We start from the raw sequence: 13,859 nt of genomic DNA on the forward strand, positions 1-13,859 counted from the left end.
TTTGATAAAATGTTTGCTTAATGCCAAAAAGTAAGCGTTCAAGAGAATTACCTAATCTTATGGTCACAGTAGCCTTTTTTAGTGCTCTACTGTGTACTATGTTTATGTTCCTGGCTTGTGTTAATGTTTCTTTAACAGTATTTATGGTGGTCGATGAAAAGTAAGATGTAAGCTGGCAAGGTAATGTGTTGCATAAAATAAAAGCTAATAATACAAGGCGTATAAGAGTATGTAGACAATCATTCTAATTATTGAGCTCTGGTGCTCTCTGGTCCTTGGATAGGATGCCAGTCTATCACGAGGCCTCGCTGGGGCAGCATGTAAAAAAGAAAAAGAAAAACATCAAGTCTTCTGTGGGCCAGAGTTCAATTAGATATTCAAAACCTCACATGCATCAGTATGTACTGTACATAAATTTAAATAGTAAGTTCCTTAATGAGATTTTTAGAGATAATAGAATTACCGTTATAAAGGAAATTAGACAAAAGTGCACAACCAACAAGGACTTGATTTGTTATTCAATAAGGCGGTTGCCATCTAAGCCATTACAGCGTGGCAAGCAATATCCCTCAGACAAAAAATAGTGAGTCTTAAGGGACAAGAGTTCATTTCCTTTCTCTGGCAACCCCAGCGGTAGCATTTTTCATCTGACTTCTGTTGGAACATTGGCTGCACTTGTGCTTTAGGTGGTCAGCTCCTGTAATTTTCTCCTTGCTGTACACTCGGTCGCACTAAGAGGAAAAAATTGCTGTAAGGATTAACCTTGTCCAATTAAGAGACAAATGAGACTTCTGTCAGCGGTAAAAAATTTTCAAGGCTGGTGGTTAGCGCTGAATATAAAGTATAGACAGACCTTGTCAAAGTCACTCCAAGTGCCATGCTAATATTATGCTAATTCATTCCATATGGAAATTCACTTCGCAAGAACAAATCCTTTATGTACCTTTGGGTGGACAGATTACTGACAGATTAATTCAGCATTCAAAATTAATTGTGTTTAGTAATAGGTGCACAATGGTGGCACAGCGGGTAGTGTGGCTGACGCACAGCTTCAGAGTCCTAGAGACCTTGGGTTGAAATTTGCCCCTGGTCACTGTCTGTGAACAGTTATTGATGTTCATCCTGGTGTCCCCACTGGGTTTTTTTATACCGTCCAGAAACTTTGCTCCTGATGTAAGTGAGTGAGGGAATGTTTTAGTGAGTATTGCCTGTCATTGGTACACTGTCCAAAACTTACTCCTTGTGACCAGTGTTCCTGGGTGGTGCGGAATGCACCGAGACACTGGAAAGTAATGGAATGAAGATAAATAACCAAACAAATGCAATGAACCAGTTGGTTAATGAGGGTCCTGTATCACAACTACTACTGTTCCACAAACTGAGGGCTGTGTTCCAGAACCTAGATTGCTTATTTATTTTTTAACATTCTCAAAGCTGCAGGACATATTTTGTGCATTGTACTTCTCTATGCACCTATTACAGGTCTGAATGGGGTTTATTATTAAGGTATTTGGTCTCAGGAGCTTCAGGCTGCTCAAGTTGCTTATATTATAGTTGATCACGATATGTACTGTAGATGATCTGAATGTTCCTGACCTCTATACGAAGCATGTTTGTTGGCTCTTCTATATGGAGGTAATATGGGGACGTATTACCAGCATGGTTTTGGTCCACTTGTCCTCCTAGAAAAGGTCCTTGCAAATCAGTACAAGGTTATTCCAACTCACCACCTGATTAATATGATGGAACATCTCTGTCCTGTTTAAAGTGGTCTCTGCAGATGACAATGACCCCATCCACAGGAAACAAAGTGATTGAACACTAAATGGTTTGATTAGTATGAAAATTATATGAATCATAAGCTATAGCTTTTACATTTAGCAGATTTTAACACACCTGAACAGCAGTGGGAGGTTTAGGACAGACAGATTGGACAGTACTTTCCACCACCTTAATTTAAAAAAATAATTTAAGAAAGATAAGTCAATTATTTAAAATGTTGGAATGACTTCTACTTATTAGCATTCCCAGAATATTGGATTAACTCCATGGCCAGCGTTATTAGTGCAATTTATATAGATATTTATTACAAAGAATAGGCTCTGTTAAAGTCTCGCCACCGCCGCTGCCTCATGCAAAAGCGGGTACGCCTGTGCGAATGGAACAGTGTTAATTATTGGATACTATCACTCTCTTTTTAATTTGGATTTTGTTTGAGCCCGGTGAATAGTAGCACTGTTGTGCTGGGAATACTAATTAAGTAGTACAGCTGAGGGCTTACTTTTGGTTGTTTCATTTTGAGGTAAAAAGGTTAGAGTCTTGAATAAAATTCAAAGAACAAAGAAAGAATAGTCATGTATTTAATATTCACTCTGGGTGCCGTCTTGGTGATTTAATAAAATGTAAGTCCAAATGAAGTTGAAAATCATATGAAGGCATTAATTATAAGTTGGATCCATATGCTGCTATTATATACTTCACTTTTTTGGAAAGTGTTTAAACTAGATTTTGGAATTTATTTTAATAAGCCACAAGGGGGGCGGCACGGTGGGTAGCACTGTCACCTCACAGTAAGAAGGTCCTGGGTTCGATCCCCAGGTGGGGCGGTCCGTGTCCTTTCTGTGTGGAGTTTGCATGTTCTCTCCGTGTCTTCGTGGGTTTCCTCCGGACGCTCCGGTTTCCTCCCACAGTCCAAAAACATGCAGTCAGGTTAATTGGAGACACTGAATTGCCCTATAGGTGTGTGTATGTGTGTGTGTGTATGTGTGTCTGCCCTGCGTTGGACTGGCACCCCGTCCAGGGTGTTACTGTGTGCCTTGCACCCATTGAAAAGCTGGGATAGGCTCCAGCAGTAAGTGAGTGAGTGAGTGAGTGAGTGAGTGAGTGAGCCACAAGGGCATTAACAGGGTTGGGTGTTGTTGTTGGGTTACAAGTCCTGGCTCACAGTTACCGCTTCAAAGTTGTTGATTCCAAAGGTGTTGGATAAGGATAAAGTTACTTATATCTACATTTCTTATATGTAATTTCCCATGCTAAAGCCAGAAAGTCTTGGGACATCTCTTCCAATTATTGAATTAGTGTTATTCAGCCACAACCGATGACAACAGCTACAATAAATCAATTATATAATGGTAATTATTTGCTTTCAACTTTGCATCAATAGTTTAAAGAAGGTTCTTTACTGCTCCAGCATGGAGTACACCCAGTGTTCAAAGCATGGACATGAAGCACCTTGATTAAAAACCAATAAACCACAGTGTCCTGATCCCCAGCCACACTGAAAAGCTCTGAAAAAACTGGAACATCAGTTGAACAACATCAGTGCCCAGCAATACAAATGCTTTTTTTGGCACAAATTCCCACAGACATTCCTCATAGATGTCTTCTGTAAGCTTGTGTGACCTGCTGCTTAGAAGTTGCTTTTAACCACTGTGACCAAACACAGTCAAGAATTAAGAGTCAAGAGCCTTGCTTAGTTGCCAAATAGTGGCAACCTGGCATTAGTGGAACATAAAGCAACAACCTTCTAATTACTAGTACCTCCAGTACCCTAACTGGTGAGCCACCACTGAACCCAAGATTTCAAACAGGGAGCCTTATATAATATGTGAAGCTAAAAAGTCAGAATCCACTAATTATAAGTGATATCCACTTGACCTACATAACAGACCGCACAGAAAGTTACAAGTCCCAAATATAACATGCGGATCATATGCTTATTTAATTATTCATTCACTCAGGGACCTGCTCTGACAATCCATCCAGGCCTCGATCTGTGTCAAGGTTTTCCCATGATAATACATCTGTCCAGGAGATGTACGACACCCTTCTACATTTCATTTCTATGTCCTGTCCTCCTACACGCTAAAGAGTATGTCAAATAAGTATTCTTGGCTCAGCCAGTGCAGTGAGCTTTATTAAATTAAATTGGAAAGTGCTATCAAGATGCCATCACAGTTTAACCACCGATGTGGACCTGGAATATGGTGCTATTAATTCAAATCTGCCTCTGATATGTTGTTGTTTATGCAAATCTCTTTTATCGACTGAAGATGTACTAAATATGTACAGGAAACTGTACCGAGAACATTAGCATCACAGTCATGAACCTATTAATCATCATTAAAAGAAAAAAGTCAGTGTTTTGAACTTCTTCCAAGCAATCTGTATTTACTGGAGGCAAAAATAAATTATCTTGGCAGTTCTGACATCATTATAAAACAAAGTCTCTCATTTTTCCAGAGAAATATTATCACTCCATTAACACCGACAATGTGTTAGCTAACGTCTATATCACTGTGTAAACCGTAAGTAGCGCTGACCTGACCTGACCTGATTTAAAAAATAACTACATCAAGCAAATCATCTGTAATTGTAATTAATAAGTTAATTCTGCATTATCTGGCAGCGAGACGTGATCCATTAGGTGTCTTGTGCACGTAAAACACCAGCCTGCAACGACCTGGAGGAAGGTTCTTGGCAGGAGGCTATAAATTCTGATACAGATACTCAAAGAAAGTCAATAAGCTTTAGCTAATGGTCTCAGAATGGAGCGCTGTTGGTAAATACAGACGTGCTTCCACTGATAAAAAGTGATTTCTATCACAATAGACGTAAATCATTCTGAGGTGATCAAGCCTACAGAAGCGTTCTCTTTAAAATCTGTTTTAGAACCAAATCATAGATGTATTTAAACATGTGGGAGTCTTTATATAACCACCGGGGGTTTGGAAATCTCCCTCAAACCTGAAGGTGCCAATTTTGAAGAGGAAGCTTCTAAAGCCATGACATTATAAATGCTTGATTGACTGTAGACAGCCGGGTGTCAGGCGTGTTCCAGCATCCTCAAAGCGATGGCAGTTTCGCGTAGGTGGTTGTTGAACAAATTGCCACTCAACACAAGGTGACAGTTTTTGTCTTTCTCCCAATCCTGGCAGCGAGACGGCTGATCCAGCTGATCCATATACTTTTTAATGAGTGCAGTCAAACTAACTGAATTTATATTGGCCAGTCGACAGCTGTAATAAATCATAACAACATAAGGAGTTGGGAGTTGGGAGGCCGTGTGAAATGACGTTACAGAACTTGCTGCAATGCCACGTTAATTAAAGTTATAAGCAGAGCGTATGTTTTGACCCAACAGATTTTTTATGTTGTAGAAATCATTAAAAATTTAAAACATACCAGAACTTTCAAGCATGTGTAACATTTTGCACTAAGCTGATAAGCCAGATATAATAACAATAGTATAAGTTCAGACCAGTAAGCAGTGTTTTAGGCCTTTAAGCAAAGGGCAACGTAAAGCTCGTTTTATAATGGACAGTGTTGCCTGAGCTTCAGCATCTTTCAATCAATGCCAGACCTGGTGGTGGTTCTTGGATTACCACAGAGAAATGGCCTTTGGGTTTTCTTCCATCGCCAATGGGTGTTTTCTCTCTGTCTAATAAGGGCAATGGAGGGTGGCACTGTGGTTTGGTGGGTAGCACTGTCGCCTCACAGCAAGAAGGTCCTGGGTCTACATGGGTTTCCTCTGGGAGCTCCGGTTTCCTCCCACAGTCCAAAGACATGAAGTCAGCACAAATGGAGATACCAAAATGTCCATGACTGTGTTTGGCATTAAAAACTTGAACTGATGAATCTTATGTACCGAGTAACTAACTGTCCTGTCATGAATGTAACCAAAAGTGTGTAAAACGTGGCGTTAAAATCCTAATAAAGTGATAGGTTTATCACTATCAATGGTTAAGGTACTGGACTAGTAATCAGAAGGTTGCCGGTTCAAGCCCCACCAAGGCTCTTAACCCTGAATTGCTCAAAATTGTGTTCAGTTATAATTGTCAGTCGTTTTGGATAAAAGCGTCTGTTAAATGCCAAAAATTTAAATGTAAATATAATTAATAAATAAACTGCAGCCCTACTTGGTCAGATGGGGTGCAGTGCAGCCAGCAGAGGTCAGTATAGAGCACAGAGAAATTGGGTGTATCTAAAGTGGGACACTGCAAAAAAAAAAAATATAGAACAAATAAGTGTATCCCACTGTCTTAGGTCAGTTTTGTATTTGGAAAGCATTCTTCCCATTGGTCGTTGTAAACTTGTCTTGCTTTGCTTTATCCAAACTGGTTTATGATACCAGATTTTCCCATTTTCTTTTTTATCTGCGTACATTTTCCAGCTCCTGCTTCTACCATTACTGATAAAATTTTGGATAAACCTTTATAAACATACTCAGCATTTGCGTTACCGTGCCTTTTTGGCTGAAGGCTTATGGGAAATATTACACTCTCAGTAGCACAATATCAGCTCAATAGAATAGTATTATTGTAAAGACCAGGGGCCGTATTTAGAGCGCTTCTGAGATCGCTCCCAGAGAGCTCTGTGCTCTTTTATTATATCTGTATATATCTGTGGGTAGTTAGTAGTAAGGTACAGAAATATCACACTTTCATATCCTGCTCATATATTTGAAAAGTGTTTGCCAGTATGTTTATTACTTGCCGTTGCTTAATGTGTATAGGTTATAGAACGTGACCCTCAGGATTCTTACAGAAATGTAATATTATTTACTTGGAATGAGATTGAATATGAGTAAATAAGCAGTTTCTTTTAATTATTTATTTATGGTACCACTGTATTCAATGTAAAGTGGAGTGAAAAGGTATTTGCACCTTTTACATGCTTATTAAACCAGCTTGTACCATTAGTGAAACAGTCAAAGTTTTTATCCTTGATCCAAGTGATACATAACATGTTGCTTTAGTAAATTAACAGGATATTAACAAAAATAACCTTGAACAGTTTATATATATATATATATATATATATATATATATATATATATAAATATATATATATATATATATATATATATATATATATATATATATATATATATATATATATATTGTATATACTGTATATATATTATCTACTGTATAATGAATTGAAGTCACACAACAGTCTGTGATTGAGGATGTATGGTGGTGGTTGTTGTGAAGTGTATGGTAAACATGGTATGGTAGTGGCAGTGGTGGCTCAGCGGTTAAGGTACTGGACTAGTAATCAGAAGGTTGCTAGTTCAAGCCTTGTCACAGCCAAGTTGCCACTAAGCACAACCCTTATAACCCTCAATTGCTCTAAATGTATTTAGTCCCAATTTGGATAAAAGCCTCAAGCTAAAAGTGTACTGTAAATAGGAATGACATTGCAAACACAGAATGTTTATTATTTATGTAGACTGTAAAACAAAACAAGTGCAAATTATAATGAATATATAATGTTTAGAACAGAACATGACAGAACACTTTTACTTGGACTGTGGTAGCCTAATGGGTACATTAACATTTTCAGCATTTAGCAGATACTGTTATCCAAAGCGACTTACAGTACTGTGACAGTACACAATCTAAGCAACTGAGACACAACAGTGGCAACCTGGCAGTGGTGGGGCTTAAACCAGCAACCTTCTGATTACTGGTCAAATACCTTAACCACTAGGCTACAACTGCCCTAGAGCTGTCAGGTGAAAGTTTGAGAAGTCGAATCCCAGCCTCTGCTATGCAGCTACTGTTGGGTTCTTGAGCAAGGTCCTTAACCCTGTCACCCCTGCTGTAGGGGCGTCGTACAATCGCTGACCCAAGCTACCAATAAAACAAGCTGGGATATGTGAAAAAAGAATGTTATTGTACTGTACACCTGTGTATGTATATATCAGAAATTAAGGCATTATATAGTATTATTTTATTTGTCATATATATATCTCCACATATACCAGCTCATTATAATAGCTGGAGTCAGTGGTCAAGGTCAGCCAGTGTAAAGAGGCCCTGGAGCTCACAGGGTTGCATGGCAGAGCCAGGATTTGAACCCACAACCTTTCAGTTGATCACCCAAAGCTCTACCTACTGTGTGTAATCTAATAAGAAATCCAGATAAACACAAAAACCCCAGAAAACTAAACACAGAACACAGAAAGCAACAAGGACCTCAGTTCAGTAGGATGAGAGACAGAAACACATTTATCAAAGTGCTAACATGGCAGCACTGGGGTAAATGATGCTGTAACTGGTTCCCCTTTTGAGTTTGCTCTTTGCACCTACAAATATGTCAAATTTTTTTCCCTCACCGGTTCATTTGTCACAGTGAAACGTCTGCGCCTGAAGTAAGTAAAGGTGCACCGCTGTGAATTGTGGGCTTTATAAGAGGCGTCTTCGCTATAAACCAATTCTCCAGAGGGCAATGAGGAACCGAGCTGTAACTGTATTAGGCTGTTCATTACACATTGCCCTCGGCAAGAAAATATTACCCCGTTTCATTTTACTTAACTTTTAAATTACAAAAAATTATAAAAGCTGTGTGATACAGTGAAAGCCCGAAGCCTCGAGCATCCTTATTTAGAACTAAATGATACACATTTCTGATGCTGCGTCATCATTCCTTTGCATAAAGCACACATTTATTCACATGAGATTGAAGCACTCGGCTATAAATTGCTAATTTAATCTGGGACGCTGTCATTTATGTTCAGATTGGCTTGAGTGATGGGTGTACACTGTCAGCAGACTCGAATAATTCAACGTCTGAGCTATGAGCTTGAGCAGCAACATAAATTCCTGCAACGTGATGCAAACGTGATACAAGTGGTGCAATCAAATAAAACTAATCATCAGGGTGTGCACAGTTTATTTAAATGTCCTTATGTGTATAATATTACTGCGCCTAAAGGAAGGGAACGCATACATCTGTGACACTGTAAAGCAGGAGTGTCCAAACTCTTCTTGTTGTTAAAAAAATATATAAAATCACGGGGCCACAGACAGACCTACCTCATTACTAACAATTCCAAAGATCTATCTATCTATCTATCTATCTATCTATCTATCTATCTATCTATCTATCTATCTATCTATCTATCTATCTATCTATCTATCTATCTATCTATCTATCTATCTATCTATCTTTCTATCTATCTATCTATCTATCCATCCATCCATCCATCCATCCATCCATCCATCCATCCATCCATCCATCCATCCATCCATCCATCCATCCATCCATCCATCCGATTTTGAGTGTAATCTAAGATTTTGTCAATTTAACTCCCCAGTTTACAATCCTAATAGGAAGATTATTGTACTTCTTTACATGAAACATACCCACTTCCCTCTGAACTTGCCCAACCAAGCAAGTTTAACAATGAGCTTGGACTCCACCACACAAGAAAGAAATTTTTTTTTTCATAATCGTTGTCCTTAGACGTGCTACAACTGTTAGGAATGGGTCTGAACTCAGTCAGTTTATGGGCAGTTGTGGTTAAGTGGTTAAGGTACTGGACTAGTAATCAAAAGGTTGCTGGTTTAAACCTAACCACTGCCAGGTTGCCCACTGTTGGGCCCTCGAGCAAGGCCCTTAACCCTCAATTGTAAGTCACTTTGGATAAAAGCTTCTTTTGAATACAAAATTGTAAATGTAAGTTTAATATAATAAACTCATCCTTGCAGTGAAGTTGAAGGTCCACACATGTGCTATGAATGTGGATGGATGTTTTAGACGGAACCATAAGCCGGGCTTGACTTCCCATTCAACGCTATTTTTGTCTCTCTGACGTCTGATGAAATGGCTCAGTGGGTCAAATATGAAATGGCTTTTTGACAGATCTGTTGAAGCCACTCATAGTACGACAAAAAGATTAATGGAAGTATTTTCCTTTATGTATTCTGTTTGAGTAATGATTTTCACAGAGAGCATCAGAAGACTAATACATGCCCCGGACATGAATTCATCTTCTCCTTAACAGAGTTTTGTGCTGAGCCAAACTTTCCATGGCACTTCCTAAATTAGTTTTCATATAAACTTGGCGATGGCAGGTACGATAACAGCGAGACCTTATCTTGACATTATTCTCTTCATTTTGTCCTAAATAAGAGTACATACCCAAATGCTCCAAGCGTCTTTGCCATAATTCTTCTGATAGTGTGACAGAATGATAAATGGTGTGTCTTCACTATAAAGAACCTGGATAACAGATTCGGTGTTCCTTCACCTCCTGCATCTACTCAGTGTTCTCTATACGCTGAACCCTGTTCTTGAAACAGCGACAGCGTTTTTGTTCCCAGAGCCGATCAATCAATGGTGACAGCTCCGATTCAGGGACAAGTACAAAAACGAAGCAATCAAAGCTGGCCGAGGTTCCGCGCGGCATGCCGAGAGGCTCGGAGCAGCACCTCAGACGAGATCTATCACTGATAACGACGGCATGGGGTCTGCTTGTGTCTACACAAAAGCCTGTGGGGTTTTTTGAGGCAACACAAGAATATCAGTGAACACGGAACCTGCAGAGCTTGTCAATTTACTTATCTATAGAATAAAAAAAATGATTATGGATTTAGGATATGGAACAGGTTGGGGTGCCAACGCACACCATGCAGAGTTATGAAACAGTTATTCAGCCACAAGAGCATCAAGGATGTAATGATATTTTTTGTATATGAAATTCTGTGATATTCTAGTCATTGCTTTAGGAGTCACCTGTATAAAAAGTCATGATGCTTTTGTGTTGGCTTCAAACCATCAAAACATCCCAAATGGATGGACGGATGGACAAATAGATGGATGGATGGATGGATAGATAAATGGATGGATGGATGGATGGATGGACGGACGGACGGACGGATAGAGGAATGGACGGATGGACGGATAGATGGATGGATGGATGGATGGATATATAGATAGATAGATAGATAGATAGATAGACAGACGGACGGACGGACGGACGGACGGACGGACGGACGGACGGACGGACAGACAGACAGACAGACAGACAGACAGACAGACAGATTAATAACCCAATAATTTATCACCGCTCTGTATAACGAGTAACTGTTTTACCCGTAACTCTTTTGATTCTGGTGCAGGTAGCGGCTGAAGCGCCCGGTCCGGTGCACACTATCAAGCTGTCGCTGGGTCTCTGTGTAATGAAAAACATTATCGTTTGATCACAGCGGACTCGTCACTCGTCATCTTTCTGGTTGTCTTAGCAACAGGAATGTCATCTAGGTCTTACGGCTTTGTTTATTTAAAAAAAAGAAACTAAATTGATGTATTTTATTGAACAAAATGTATAACTGCATCGTCTGACTGACCATACAGAGAGTTAAAGTAAGTTCTGGTGGCCCGGATACTCACTTTGTGTTATTTCTGAGCTTGTGCCTGTGCCTACGTTTACAGTTACAGTTAGCATTTATATCAGCACCCCTGTGTTAACGTTTTGTAAAATTAAAGATCTCTCCTTACTATTTCCTCTTCTACAAATAACCTAAAGTAAGCATGTTCTCTAAAGTTCGCTGACACATCGTGCTGCAGCTCAAATTTTCCACTTTTATTTTCTCCAGAGCAGCACTATAAAAAAGTGCAGACAGTCAGTGATGGTATTTCTGAAATGTTAGCCGCCAGTCATTTTCTGCAGTGGGACTGCATGCTGGTCACATTACTGCACATTACACAATAATATAATCATAAATAAATAATAAATGTATTATTTATAATAATAATAATAATTTAATAAATAATTAATCGGAAAATAAACATTTATGTCTAAAATAACATCACAATTTTCCATCAATTGAACTAAACAATCTTGGGTTGGTTTATCAGAGGAATCCCATTGTTTTCTCGAAATATAAGGCAAAACTTTAAACTTAATCATTCCCCTCCACAAGCTTTAGCACTAGCCCTGAGTGACCATGAAAATATGATGAGTATCATGCATGGGCCAAAGACTAAAGTTAATCCGTCATGGGGGCAATGAGTCGTTCTATCAGAGTCCTAGATTGACTATCGGTCATCCTGATAGAAAGTGAAGTCTGAATGCTTTAAAAGGGAAGGAATAACGATATAATTATATTATAAACTGGAACAACAAATGTTATATATTATATAAAACCTCATTTCCAACCTCGACTGAAAAAAGTCAATAATGTTAAGGGTTAAATCGAGGTTAAATGCAAATTGGCTACCAATTCGGCATCCACTAACACCTCTAATATCTCCACTTACACCTTTAAAACGATAAATTTAATGTCTCGTTACTTTACACACCTTCACTAGCAGCTTTATTAGCAGGGCCATATTAATAATGGGTAAATGCAGCACTCTACCAAATCCCACGGGTGCTTTATCACATCTGGATCTAGTGACCACTTAATGTCATGCTCATTAACTGGTAGGTGTGAAAATTCCACAAGGTCAGCGCCTCCCAGACTACTTAAACCATCCCATTTGGCACCAATCATCATGCCACAAGTCACTCAGGTTACATTTTCCTTCATTCTTGAGGTCTGGGCTTCCCGAGTCCCTTCACACCAGTCTGTACACAAGGGACCAATCATTGCCATGTCGTAGAAAAATATGGTGAGATTACAGTTGAGTGGATTGGAAGAATTTATTGGCACGATCGTGGGTTCTTACAGCAGTGGAATAGCTGAAGAAGAAGGAACAGATACTATGGCCCTACCTTTATACTGCTTTAGTCACAATCACAATGGGTGTTGGGCTTTGGAACCTCCATTCTGTTCTAACTGTTGTTTCTTATCTGCTTACGACAGCTTTACAACAGCTTGATGACACATTTAATGCAGAAGCAACATAATACTGATTATCCAGGTTATATTAAGCATAAAATCTCATTTTCCATAACAGTCCATGGCAGTCAAATCCCATTTTTGTCTTTTGCTTTTGTACAAATACTGACTGACTGATTAATTAAATACACATTAGTTTTTTCTGCTAACATTTTTCTTCGTACGCTTTGCTGGAAACACAAGCTTATAATTACCGTCCACATTCAGACATCTAATCGACGACCCTCCCGTCCACCCAGATGTGAGAAACATACCGTGTAGCGCTGGTGAACATGGTGGCATTTCTGAAGGCGGAAGCGGAAAAAACAGAAAGAAAACATTTGCAGAGTTTTGGACCTCAGCTCCGGGTGATTTATCCCCTAAGGTGGACAGTCTGGATTTATGAAGCACAAAGAGAGCGGTACCCGAGGACCCATGCGTACGTGCAGGAGGGAAGAAATGAAGACGCCTGGCAAAACATAAGAGCACAAGGTCAACAAAGTTGCAAAGGGAATAGAATAGAAGTTTATGTTGTCTAACTTATAAACAAAGTCAGCAGTGTCGATACAGAGAACAGAACTCTGTTAAAAAAAATGCTGTTAAAACGGAATTAAAAACGATCTAAATAAGGTAAATAATACATCAGTCTGGGCTGATGAATGCAAATTATCATCCTATAGTTTCTGATAACACGCTGCATTCATCTTACCATTAGTTCTGACTAAGTTCTCTGAACCTCTGAACCCACCTCCCTCCAGAACAACAGACCAGACGTGGCGTGCTTTTCATCATAGACCTCGTTGACGCCTGTCCAAACGTAGCATTTATGGTTGTCTTATCGCTCCTGATGACTGAAGTTTTAGGGCTTGTCTGGGTACTTTGTCGCTAACTCATCCGTACAGTCTATTTTTGTTCAGATTCCTCCTTAATGTGCATACTGAATCAGCAGTGTGCATTTCTTCTTGTTTTTGCAGTGAAGCACGGAAACGTCGCTTCTGGGTTTTTCTTTGCATCTCAAGGCAACGCGTCCGAAATAAATCAGCCAAATTTCTCATTTTATACCTCATTATCTGATTTTATATCCTTTTCCTGATTTATAAAGTTCAGTTACTTCTCTTGCAGGTCTTTTTTCAGTTCTTTTGCTTCCTCCGTGGTTCAGTATTCAGTTAGTCAGTGCAGCCCTGGGTGAGATGGATTTGTTAGGGTCTCTTAAGGACTAAGAAGCTCGTAGTCTGTTTGTACACA

This window comes from Trichomycterus rosablanca, chromosome 26 (assembly GCF_030014385.1).
Source record: "Trichomycterus rosablanca isolate fTriRos1 chromosome 26, fTriRos1.hap1, whole genome shotgun sequence".
Classification (NCBI taxonomy): domain Eukaryota; kingdom Metazoa; phylum Chordata; class Actinopteri; order Siluriformes; family Trichomycteridae; genus Trichomycterus; species Trichomycterus rosablanca.